Source organism: Homalodisca vitripennis, chromosome 6, assembly GCF_021130785.1.
Source record: "Homalodisca vitripennis isolate AUS2020 chromosome 6, UT_GWSS_2.1, whole genome shotgun sequence".
NCBI classification, from domain to species: Eukaryota; Metazoa; Arthropoda; class Insecta; order Hemiptera; family Cicadellidae; genus Homalodisca; species Homalodisca vitripennis.
Genome location: NC_060212.1, coordinates 96,998,364 through 97,012,245, shown reverse-complemented (window position 1 = coordinate 97,012,245; position 13,882 = coordinate 96,998,364). Strand labels below are relative to the sequence as shown.

The window sequence follows — 13,882 nt, the reverse complement described above, 5'->3', positions numbered from 1 at the left end:
TGCCTCCTGATATGCTGTTACCATAGGCAGGATAACAGGCAGGATAACAGGATAACTGAACACTGACAAAACCAATGACTGCATGGGCTGCAGCTTAGCAGGTTCAGGTAGCAGTGTTCTGAATCTGTGCAGGTCTCTCAGTCTACCAAGAGCACACTGTGAGGCATGAGAGACGTGGTCAATGAAAGTGAGATCACCATCAAATAAAACACTCACTGTGAGTCTTAATGGTCAAACCCCGCCGTCCAGCACAACCACTATATCACCCCCAACAAGGGCCTGCACCATGTTGTTACAGGGTAGTATGAAGGACTAACAATTGTCTGCGTTGCAGTTAAAACCGTTGTTCACTGAACAGGTTGAGACACTTTGAAGGTCTGTTTATTTGATTAATGGCAGTTGCCATTTTTTCAAGCTCATACACCAAATGCATACAGATGGCCATACAGATGAGGAGTACAATATGTAACAGAACTGGGGAAATCAGAAGTATACAAGTTGAACAGTATTGGACTAAGACAACTACGTTGAGGTACACCTTGCGTTTTAAGGAGAGGCTTATAGGTCTCACTGCCAAGTTTGGTGATCTACTGTCTTTCTTTTAAAATGGAATCTAGCCAGATTATCTGCCCCTCACCAAAACCGTAATGAGCCATCTTTGCCAACACCATTTCATGATTAATCAAGTCAAATCCTTGAGAATAATCAAGAAAAACAAGGGTGCTGTATCTTCCTTTATCCTTTCCTTTAATAAGTCACTGAACAAATGGGTGAGGGCCGTGCATGTACTGTGGTTTTTTTGGCAGAATTTCTTCAGTATTAATACAGGTAATTATTTGTTTCATACCAATCTTCTCTACAATTTTTGACATCGCTGGTAGTATTGAAATTGGCCTTACTTCTCAACACAGGTGGATGCACTAACTTTTAACAATAGGCGTATTAGGCTCTTTTTTTAATTCTCTTGGATAAATACCACTTTGGAAGGTTCTATTTACTACTAGTTGAGTTTAATCTCCCACACTGGCTGAGCAGGTGGTACACTGTCAAAAGACAATTTGGAATTTTGAAAATTCAATTTGGCCGTAAATAGCAGAGATTCTCAAAGTCAAGTGTATCACGGACCCCAAACTAAAACCCTACAGTCTTTGAAGACCCCTAACCTACCTAAAACCCCATTATGCTAATTATTAAAAGTTCTGTGCATAAAATTATTCACAAATATAGTTTATTTAATTTGATTAATTACCAGGTATTTTTTTTTAAATATACGAAATATATTTATCACAAAAATATATCAAAGTAGATAATTTATCAATTACACATTTGCATACCCTCAAAATAATAAAATTAGTACTAATTAAAAGTATATAAATGTTTATTTTACCCATTTTAATTGCAGTAATAACAATCTGAATTAATTTTTATCTTTTGTTGTATTACGACTCTAAATAAATAAGATCATTACAAGTACTCAAATATATTTATTAACATTGTAAGATAAATATAAAACATCTGCAATTATTTTCAACAATATTGAGGAGTAATGATAGGTTTTTCCTCTATCTCGCTTGATGACCATATAACATTATAATACACCACTATTAATGTGAGGAATGAATTTGTTTCTTTAATTTCATAATGTCCGAAATTTTGGAAAGAATTGTTGAAATTATCAACCTCAAGGCTGGTTCAACGTTCTTCAGTTGATTTCTCTTGACACTTTTTATACTACAAACTGTAAAAAATGTGTAACAAGAAAACACAAATAAGTAATACAAAAAGGGATAAGTTGTTTGAGGGTTTTGTTCGCTAAATCTGCGTATTCCGACTCATTCCTTCCCCTTCCCCTCAATCTGTTTCTGTAGACGTACTTACAGTGTAACCTCAAGGACACAACTGCAGCCTACTCCTGTCAACCTGCCAGCACTAAATTGTGACTGACCAATACAATTATGGTTTTTTAACGTTTAGTGTAGTTGTCTAATTAACAATGCATACTTGCTTTGGTGAAATGTTATTCTTCTGAGTAGAAATTGCTTTCAATTAAAAAAAAAAACTTTTTTTAACAGCAGTCTATATATTTTTCCACATTTTGTACGCTAGCTCCGTGGACTCCCCGGCATGGGTTCATGTACTCTCAGGGGTCCCCGCGATCCACAGTTTGAGAAATTTTGATATATGGCAGGTCCTTTATGCTATGAAGGGCTTCCCTTTCCATGCCCTCCATTATACCGACAGCCTCCCCTATACTGCTTTCTTAAATTGTTACAACCTACGTATGTATAAATAATAGAATGTCTTACATCTACGTATCTTAAAAGTCTATTTTTAATGTCAATTATTCCTCCTAGACAGCACTCGAGGTACGCACCATGGTTTACACACTCCTTGGAGGCATATCTAAGGTGAGATTGCCGATCAAGAGGACGTCTTTAAAATCTCCATGCCAACTGTCAGAGATAGGAAGTGACAGGGTTGTGGTGTTCGTGTCGTGTTTGTGTTTATGTACGTGGCATTATAATCTAAAACGTGAATTCAAATATACTAATACAGCATTGAATGTAGTAGTAAAATCAGAGATACAGAGATACTTCAATCATCTACCTTAGGATCATCTGCACACTCAACAGTGATTTTCTCCACGTAGTGAGAACAATCTTAATAGACAAACCTTTACAGTTTTATACCTTTATTTGAAAAAAGACAACTTAAAATTAGTCTTTCCAATTAGTAGTTCATCAAATACTATGAACAGAACAAACAAGATTTTTATTATTCAACAGAATGATTACATAAAACTACCCAAGATGACCAAATTGATCTCGGATCAAGGTAATCTTAACCAGAATTTTGTCAAGACAACAAAATGTTGACAGTTTTTAAACTCCAGGAGACTCTACTTGGAGTAGAAGATTTGTTGAAAATTTCAATACAGTACACTCTCAGAGATCCCGACTAATGTTGCGGACAGCCGATCCGGACTTTAACCCATGTACTGGTGACGAATGCTGCAGCGACGGTCTATCACTCTCAACAAGTGGTGACCGTTGTTTCAGCATTGGTCAAACATTGTCGCGAAAAATCTACTTTATAAAGCAAATATAATGCTTTTCTATGATAGTAATGGAAGCATTTGATAGAGGATAAATAAAAGTATCGATCAGTATTAAATTCGATACTTTTCGATCTCTGATACAAGTCAAAGAGAAGAAGAATATTGTATTTAATTTTCATTCTTGTAATTTCTTTGCTTTTGTTTACGTATTGGTTAGTTTGTTTGGTTATGTTTCTTGTTGCAAGAATGTAATATTATTCTGTTATTAGTCAAGTTGTATAAACATGTTTTGAACATTATTTCTCTTTCACAGGAGTGAAGTAGTGTTTTGTTTCAAAATAACCCAAGTTTAGTAATCTATATAGGCCTAGGTTAGGAGAGTCAAGTTTGTATTTTAGAAAGTTTTACTTACTTTATATGTTAAATTTTATCAACATTTGCATTTGAAATGGATTGGAAGTATTTAGATCACTCTAGTGATATAAGACAGTTGTTAGAAAGTGAACCAGCAGACCATGACAGCGGTGGTGAATCTGATTAAGCCTAGTGTATGATCTCAGTGCTCCAACTGAAATTATGTTTATAGTTGTACATTTTATAACAATTAGGGATATGTGTTCAAGATACAGAATAGGTTTAGTGGATGAATAAAATTGTATTTTTTCAAACAAGAAGAAAATTTGAACATTGCTTCTGACTTTGAATATATGAAGTTTGATATGTAGATTCATATATAAGATGAGTTATGCTACATAATTTTGTAGCTTGTACTTGTTATTGATAAATGATATGTTATTGCTAATTCTTGATATGATGTAATACTGTTTCATGTAAGGACTAAATATTATTGTTGTAATATACGAGGGCTATTCGTAAAGTTGATTACGTTTTGCGCTGTGGCCGCTGGGGGCGGGACTAGCAGGCCATCTTGGTGTCAGGACGTCCCACCGCTCAGTGGCTATCCAGCCGTGCTAGCAGGAAGTTCGTGTTGTAACGCATCTAGTCACAGTGCCTGTTTGTAATGTCTGCCGCTTGAATTGAAAATCCCGCCAACTGTGAGGTGCGCGCAGTAATTAGGCTTTTGACTGCCAAAAACTGTAAGCCTATAGAAATCTATCGGCAGTTGTGTGAAGTTTATGGGAACAACATTATCACTGAAGGTGGAGTGCGACAATGGGTCATTAAGTTTAAAAATGGCCGAACAAATGTTCATGACGAAGAGCGAAGTGGAAGACCCAGCATAGTGACTGACGAACTTGTTGAGAAAGTTGACGCAAAGGTCCGAGAAAAACGATGGTTAACCATAACAGAACTCTCGCTTAGTTTTCCTCAAATTTCACGAACTTTGTTATACGAAATCGACACTGATAACCTTGGGTTCCACAAGTTTTGTGCAAGATGGGTATCGAAAATCCTGACCGACGTCCACAAAAACCAGCGCATGGCTGCAGCGTTAACAATTTCGGATGCTTACGACAAAGAGGGTGAATCACTACTCGATCGCATCGTAACTGGCGATGAAACATGTTAACTGTGAGACCAAATTGCAGTCAATGGAGTGGGGGACACACAAACCAAGAAAATGTTTGCAAACGATGTCGGCAAGAAAGGTTATGGCGACTGTTTTTTGGGATAAGAAAGGTGTAATTCTTGTTGATTTCCTGGAACGAGGCACTACAATCAACTCAGAAAGGTATTGCCAAACGTTAAACAACCTCAGAAGAGCGATCCAAAACAAGCGTAGGGGAAAGTTGAGCTCAAAAATTCTGTTGATTCACGATAACGCTCGACCTCATACGACAAATCGCACACGTGAAGTTCTCGAATCATTCCAGTGGGAGTTGTTTCCTCATCCACCATACAGCCCGGATCTTGCACCAAGTGACTACCACTTGTTCCAAAAATGAAGAAGTGGCTGGCAACGCAGCGCTTTGACGACGGCACAGAGCTGCAGCAAGAAGTGACAAACTGGTTGAAGACACAGGCGGCAGAATTTTATGAGGAAGGTATTGTCAAGCTTGACACAATTCTTTGTGGTGACAATAGTGTTGTAGTTATTGTTGGTGACCTAAATGCTAACAGCTTGGACCCAACAAATAACAATACAATAAGGTTGCAAGAATTTTTAACATCATACGACATCCATAGGCTTGAACTGCCACCCACAAGAGTAACCCCAACTTCAATTTCTTCCATTGATGTAGTCTGCATCAATACTAATATGGACAGAGTCAAAGTTGATGTGGTGAATACTTGCATATCTGACCATACTGGGCAGCTAACTACCATTTCAGTTCCTTCCAAAATTAAAAAGCCGTCAACTTCAATTCGCAGACATTTTAATACAAGAAATCTGACAAACCTCAAACAAATACTGGATGCTCAAACTTGGGAAATTGTATTTCAAGCTGTTCATGCCCAAACTGCATATAAATACTTTAGCGACATATTAGCAGATGCTTTAAATATAGCCTGTCCTCCTGTATCATCACGCAACAGACCTTTAAGAACTCCTAAACCAGAGAGGCGCAATCTTGAAGCTGAAGAATTAAGAGATCAGTTTATTGAAGCTCAAGAACTGTATGTTTTAAATGGGAATGAGGCTGATCGGCTTGAGATGATACAACGAAAGAAGACCTATGACTTGAAACTTCGCAGCTTAAGAAGGCAAGCTAATGAGTGCTTTGTAGCACAATCAACGAAAAAAACCAAAGTTATATGGAAAGTTGTGAACAGTGAGAGAGTGTCAAGAAAAGATATTGGTGAAATGAAGTGGAAGATAAATACTGAAGGAGGGACAACTGAAGAGCCTAGAAAAGTGGCTGAGCTCTTTAATGAATATTTTACAAGTATAACTGAAGAGACCTTAAAAGTGAATTGTCTTCATCAGTCTTCCTCTTAAGCTCTACATCTAGCTCAACCTGACCACCCTCTTTCAACGTTTCAGCCTACTACTGGGGAAGAAATTCTCAAGATAATCAACTCAATGAAGACCTCATCTGCAGCTGGAATTGATGACATCAATTCACAACTTTTCAAATTCTGTGCTTCTGAATTAACTCATCCTCTAACAGACGTTGTAAATAAATCTCTATCTCAAGGAATTTTCCCAGACGAGCTCAAAATTTCCAAAACATATCCACTACACAAACAAGGAAAGAAACATGAAATGAAAAACTTAAGGCCAATTTCCTTATTGCCTACAGCCTCAAAAGTTATTGAGAAAGTTGTATTAATACGAATTTTTCATCACCTACAACTGAATAATCTTTTACCTACTGGACAGCATGGCTTTTTACCAGAAAAATCAACATTGACTGCTCTTACAGAACTTGTAGAAAAAAATATTGACTGCATTGAAGCTGGAAACACGGTTAATAGCACATTTTTGGATCTTAGCAAAGCATTTGATTGCCTTGACCACAGTTTAATTTTAACGCTAAAATAAGAGGTTATCGACACTGGCCAGGAAAAATAATGGAAATACTTGAACCAATGAAAAGTAACACTACTATATACAACGTTTTCTTTTTTTGGAGACAATACAGTGGCCGAAGTAAAAGATTTTAAAGTCTTCCCTTATAAGGAAAATGTCCATAAATACGGAATCCCATTAACAAAAGATGGCATAAATAAAAACATTTAACAAGGCCCTAAGTGATTGCTGAAGCAGCTCTTGAAGCTACAATAGTTGCTAAAAGGGCTATAGAGCCCTCGAAAAACAAACTGAATTTTTCAGACCAATCTGTTTTTAGCTTGAAACTCAACAACAGCAAATCACAACAGTAACATCGTACCTTAATAACACACTAGAAAATATACAAGCAAAGATCTTAAATACTAACAACACTGACCTTGAGACAATTACCATATTGGCTGCAGAGGCTGGAAATGCGTTGCTAATTGAAAATAATAATCTCAAGCAGGAACTATAACAGTTTAAAACTAACAAACTCTAATCTGGCACAGGATGATTAATAAACAAAATAACACTGAAGAAGTTAAATATCAGATAACAATTGAAGAGTTGGAAAATAAAAATGTATCCTTTAATTAATAGGATTGAAACTCTAAATTAGACGATTGGGCAAATAGAAAAAACAATTGGTTAAAGAAAAAATGCTTAGAGATGAGCTAACTTTAACATTTGAAAACTATGACAAAAATCAATCAGACATGATTAAAGAATATCAACTCAAAATAAATGAACAATCTAATATCATAGCATCACTAGAAGGATTACGGGAAAGATTGTAACGAAGAAAATATCAAGGAGCTATCAGACTGTGGGATACAAACAGACCCTCAGCCTGAGACAAATATCCCCGATACCAACCCGCTGCCAATATTGTCCCCCAACTCTTATCTGTTGACTGAAACTGACACAACTAAAGTTTAAGGCAAGATAAAATGGAATATCTGATTGAGAACATAGAAACACAATCAAAAACACATTATTCGGGCAGTCTTGACAATATACACTCAAAATAGCTAAAATGCTCAAAACCAAACCAAACAATAAACAGCTTTAGAAAAAGTAAGGAATGCAAAACATTTTTTCAGCATTTCCCTTAAAGCTTCCAAATACAGAGACGAATGCCAAAATCGTACTGAAAAAATCCTCAAAGTGGTCTAGGTGTTTATTTTAAGCGGTAAACACCAAGAAACAAAGAAAGCCTCAATCCCGCAAAACAAAACATCCAGCTACCAAGACTGCAAAAGAAACATCTTTAAAGAAACCCAAAACAAACAACTTTGTAAAAAGAAAACCTCCTATGAATGCAGTAAATCGTCCCGAAGACCAAACTATTGAAGATTTTTTATGGTCAATACATAGAACATTTCATTAATCTAAACCAAGACCCTCAGACAATGGAGAAAACCCCAGGACCAATTTATTCCCCAAAGGAAGACATCATAATCCAAAATAACAACAGTTTTTTAGAGGAGATTCAAAATCACAAAGAAACTACTTAAAATCTCAATCTTCTAATGACACAATAAACCCTAATCAAGAACTAAATCAAACACCTAAACTACAGTCCAAAAAATATAACAAATCCCAACTGATACTTCTACACCAAAACACACAGGAAGTCTCAAATAAAATAAATAGACTGCAACATCTGGTAGAGGAAACTAAACCAGATGTAATAGTTTTGTCAGAACATGGTCTAAAAATCCAATCAAATATAATTAGCACCGTCATGTTTCCGGGTTTCTCCCTTAAAGCTCTCTTTAGTAGAATAGAACTCGGGAAAGGTGGTGTATGTATTTATGTAAATAATATTCTTGAGAACTACACAGAAACCATAGACATCTCCCAGTACTGCAAAGAGCTCATATTTGAAGCAGTTCTCGTAAATATTAAACTAAAAAAAATACAATTTGTATATATTAGGTACTTACAGATCACCTGACGGCAATCTGGAAGAAGCACTTCAATGCCCTCTCAGAACTCATTGAGAAGACAAAAATTGAAAACTCCCCACTTATAATTATGGGGGAAATTAATGTGGACTTACTAAAACCAAATAGAAAAACTCTTATGCTAAATGAGACCCTTGCTTATGCACAACATAGTCAGACTCCCGCTTCCTCCAACAAGAATCACTTCCCTCTCAGAAACTTCTATTGACTGGATTTGCACTAACATGAATACTAAGCAGCTTACCACTAAGGTAATTGACGCTGGGCTGTCAGACCACAAACCGCCCAAAGCTGCGCTGTCAACTGCAATCCGAATACAAGCACTCATTCCGAATCGGACGTTGCTTCAAAGAATAATAACCTGCAAAATCTTAAATACCTGCTTAGCAAAGAGAATTGGCAAACTGTTCTTTCCACCAAAAATGCAGAAGAAGCTTTTAAAATATTCCTTAACATCGTGAACATTGCACTAAATTCAGCTTGCCCTCAGAAGAAAATAAAAAATATTCTCCATAAACAAAACTTAAATTTCTATCTGATCCTGAAGCCAATAAACTTAAAAATGAATATTTAAAAAGCACTCAGAAAATTTGAAATTACAGGAGACGTAAATGACAAACAATTAATGTCTGAACATAAAAAGACATATGACCTCCATCTAAAACTACTACTGCGGAAGCAAGCAAGCTCAGACCACATACAGAATTCTGAAAATAAATCAAAAGCAAATGTGGGAGATAATTAATTCATCATGGTTCCAAAAAAGAAACTAACATGAAAAGAATTCATTTGGAAGTAAATGGAAAAACAAATAAACAAAGTGACAGATGTTGCTGAACACTTAAATACATTTTTCACAAGCATTTGCAGAAAAAACACTACTTACCACAGAAAAATCTTAAAACTAAAAACGTATTAATGAATATACCTCAACCTCCACAGTTTTGTAGTTTTCAAGATACAAGTGAAAGAGAAATCAAGAAAATCATAAACCAGCTAAAAACAAAAAACTCATCCGGAATGGATGAAATCTCATCTAAAGGTCCGTAAACTCTGCTGTAATGAACTAGTACTCCCTTTAGTTTGATGTAATTAATAAATCCTTAAATACTGGTCATTTTCCTTCCCAGCTTAAAACTACAAAGGTATTCCCAAAATTCAAATCTGGAAAATGCTAACGAAGCAAGCAACTACCGACCAATATCTCTTGTATCGACCTTCTCCAAAATTTACGAGAAAGTTGTTTTAAACAGACTTTTTGAACCACTGCACACAGAACATAACCTACTCAGTGATTCCCAACATGGTTTTCACCAAAAGAAAATCTACTACAACAGCAATAGTCCAAATGGTAGAGTCTTTGGTTGATGGCTTTGGAGGAAGGAAACACCTGACGACTGCAATCTGTCTTGACTTTAGTAAGGCATTCGACTGCCTGGATCACACCAGCTAATAATTAAAAAACTAGAAACATTGGGACTGTCAGGCATAGTTAAAGAATGGTTTATAAGCTACCTGAAAGGCCGCACTCAATTGGTAGAACTAAGACATACAGAAAATGGGACCGTCAAAACAGCAAGATCCAGCCTGCAGCCCTGGTAAACCGAGGTGTTCCTCAAGGATCAGTAAATGGGCCCCGGTACTCTTCATTCTCTTCAACAACTGATCTTCCCCAACAACTCGGAAATACTTGTAATACTATAATGTATGCTGACGATACCACCCTGGTATTTAAAGAACCAAAAACAGAAAGTCTAGAAGTAGCTTCCTATGTAACCTTGAACATGGCTTACCAATACTGCCACAATAACGACCTTGCAGTTAACACAGCTAAAACCACTCAAATAGCTTTTGGAAGAATAGCTGACAAAGTCCCAAACCTACCAGATGTAAACAAACAAGATGAAGCTAAATTCTTGGGCATAACTCTAGACAAGAACCTCTCTTGGACGCCTCAAGTGGATAATTTATGCACAAAGCTTAGCTCCAGCCTTTATGTGATGAAAACGGATAAAGGATACAACAGATGAGAAACAATTAGGGTGGCATACTTTGCGCTTTTCGAGTCAACACATAAGATACGGACTGTTAGCCTGGGGTGGAACTTCAACCACTAACATGCAAAAGGTTCTCAAGAAACAGAAAAAAGCAATCAGAATTATCGCGGGACTGCAAAGACTCGACAGCTGCAGAGAAACTTTTAAATCACTTGGACTTCTTACTGTTGTCTCTCTCTAACATCGAGGAAGCTGTGATACATGCAGTAGCAAAAACCCCTACTAGAAGAGGCGAAGTTCACCAATATAACCTAAGAAACAGCACCCAGTACAATCTTCTAGCAACACACCGAACGACTCAGTTTGAGAGAAGAAACCGTCATACATGGGAACCAAGCTCTTCACAACCTCCTACCACCAGATCTAAGAGAAGCAAGAATGAAAGAGAGCTAACCACCTGCATTGCACAAATGGCTTATCAAAACGTCCATTTTATTCGATGGAAGAATTTTATCAACAGATTTTTGACTTTTAATGTATTTAAAAGTTATTTTCTTGTTACTGTTATTATTGTAATTTGACTTAAATACTATTCTCAAAGAATATGTAAATTAAAGAATTTTGATTTGATTTGATTCGATTTGATAACAAAACTTGACAGGCTAGGAATCAAAGACACTGCACTTCAATGGTTTCATAGCTATCTAAGTTAAGTGAACGAAGACAAATAGTAGAACTGAAACAGACTATTAATGGAAGAACAGTAAATATCAAATCTGCTTCACGAGAAGTAAAAAGAGGAGTCCCCCAAGAGTCTGTGTTGGGACCAGTCTTCCTTCTGTTCACTTGCGACCTCTCCACATTCATGGAACCTTACAGTCAGACAATCATGTATGCTGATGATACTGTGCTGCTATCCAACAACAAAACAGCTGAGGCTTTGGAAATATCCTCATACGTCATATCTGTCAGCATGGCTCATGATTACTGTATAGCAAATGACTTGGTCTTTAATGAAGAGAAGACAACATAGATGATTTTGGGTAAGCACAAGAACAAAATCTAGGGAACACCCAAGATTGCAACTGTTGAACAAACGAAGCATCTTGGAATGATTCTTGACGACAAACTTTCATGGGACAGCCACATTGATTCTCTTTGCTTAAAACTCAACACCGTTTTGTATGTACTGAGAAGAACCACGGCAGTGAGTACAGAATTGACTACAAAGACAGTCTATCACTCACTCTTTGAGTCTCATGTTAGATATGGAGTGATTCTATGGGGCAGCTCGTCCTTAAAGAACCTTCAGCGGATCCTACTCATTCAAAAGCGAGCAGTAAGAATCATGGCTTCCCTCCAACATCAAGATAGTTGTAGAAAGGTATTTAAAACACTAAGAATATTGACAGTTGTGGCTATTTATATAATTGAAGTCATTGTACATGCCTCCAAACAAGGACTTACTAGAAATGGTGATCTTCATGGCCTGCAAACAAGACATGCTCAAGACTTCAGCCTGGCAATACACAGGACATCTCTATTTTCAAAAAAAAAACATCATATGCAGGAGCGAAACTCTATAATCTACTCCCACCTAAGCTGAAAGAAGACAATCCTGAAATTCTAAAATGAAGACTGAAGACCGGGTTGCTGAGAGAATCAACCTACAGCCTGGAAGAATTTGTGACATGATGTAGAACATCCCAAGGAGAGACATAACCTTATGTATTACTTAGATTTAATTTTTTTTATTTGTTTTATCGATTGTTGACCCTTATTCTGTACTTGATGTTCACGAATAAAGCCTACTGATTTACTGAAGCTCATCCATCGATATGATAAGTGCCTAAATTAGAATGGCGACTATGTTGAAAAGTAGTATTTAAGTGTGGCTTTCAAATGTATATAATAAAAATTCTTTCCTATACTTTGTTAATTTTTAATTCCAAAACGTAATCTACTTTCCGAATAGCCCTCGTAGTATGTTACCAGGGTAATGTCAATTTTCATTAAAATGCTCTGTTACAAGTTTTATTAAAATAAAAATTAAAATGTATTAAATGAGTACATCAAACTATATATTTTTTGAAACTAGAGAAATATGTAAATTATTTTTATATTTGAAATTTGTATTTAGTACAAATATACCACTTCTGTAGATATCCCTTATATTAAAAAGTTTCACATAAAACAAAATAACAAAAATAATTTTACTTACAAAAGTATGCATAGTACAAAATACAAATTTTAATGAAAAAAAAAGGTATATTGCAATCCATAATCAAATAACTTTAAGTATTTCTTATAAAATACTCTTGCAAATCCTTGAAAAGTGGCCAAATAGAGGTAATTTAGTTGCCAGTTCTTGGGTTAAACCTTTCAGATGTGGGATAAAATCTCCTGGCTCAAAGGCATTTCAAGTTCCAAAGTTTCATTGTTTTTCACCATTTCAACAATAACGTGATCTGTTTTTCGTCTTCACCGTCATTTTTCATTCACTCATCAAAGTCGTTTTCATTTACTTTGTTACATCCGGGACGTGTTTGTAACATTGAAACAATATTTTCTTTATCCACTTCATTTTCTTTTAACTCCTCTCTATCTATTTCTTTGAACTTGTTGTAGTCATTTTCCAACAGAACCTTCCACGATGAAACCAATGACATAGGAGTTTTCCCATCTTCTTCCCATCCTTCAGCTACCCACCTAACTTCATCCAACATGTCAATTTTCTTGAATGCACTAATGTAATCCTCATTATTATCTATTGCCGAAATTAAATAACTAAGAAGACGGCGGTAGTATTTCAACTTTAATGCCTGAACTATGCTTTGATCTATAGACTGCCGTGATCTACAGACTGGCAGAAGGCTGTCACATTTGGAAGCAAAACTGCAGCTTTGATATCCTTGTCTTTCAATTTCTTAGCCATTGAGTGTGTTGAAGCATTATCCAACACAAGCATAGCTTTCCTTGTCATGTTTTTCACACCGTATGCTCTTCTATTGACGGTTCAAATTCATTAAAAACCCAAGTCTTAAAAATTGTAGAATTCATTCATGCTTTCTGTTGGTTTATGCACCAAACTGGCAACACATCATCTTTCTTTAAGTTTTTAAAGGCTTTAGACCTTTTTGATTTTTCAATGACCGTTAGTCTACGCTCATGAAGCCAGTAAAATTGCTACAGGCTAACACCGCGACCCGTTCATTGCTTTTTTGTAGCCTGAGGCCGAAGCTCTTGGAAGCAAGCATTTTCCTGGGTGGCATTTTGCAGTTCAGGCCAACCGCATATTACAGTTGTATAATTGGTTACAGGGAACTCCTTCTTCAACAAGGGGTTTAAAAAGAAATATTTTAAATTGTGAAACAGCATCTTTGTTGGTTGTCAAGAT

At 36.2% G+C, this 13,882-nt stretch overlaps 1 protein-coding gene across 2 annotated transcripts in view; it reads right to left on the bottom strand.

The window, feature by feature from the left end:
* LOC124364592 (golgin subfamily A member 1) overlaps positions 1–13,882 on the bottom strand; it is an 80,224-nt gene that overhangs the window by 21,928 nt on the left and 44,414 nt on the right. The window lies entirely within an intron of this gene.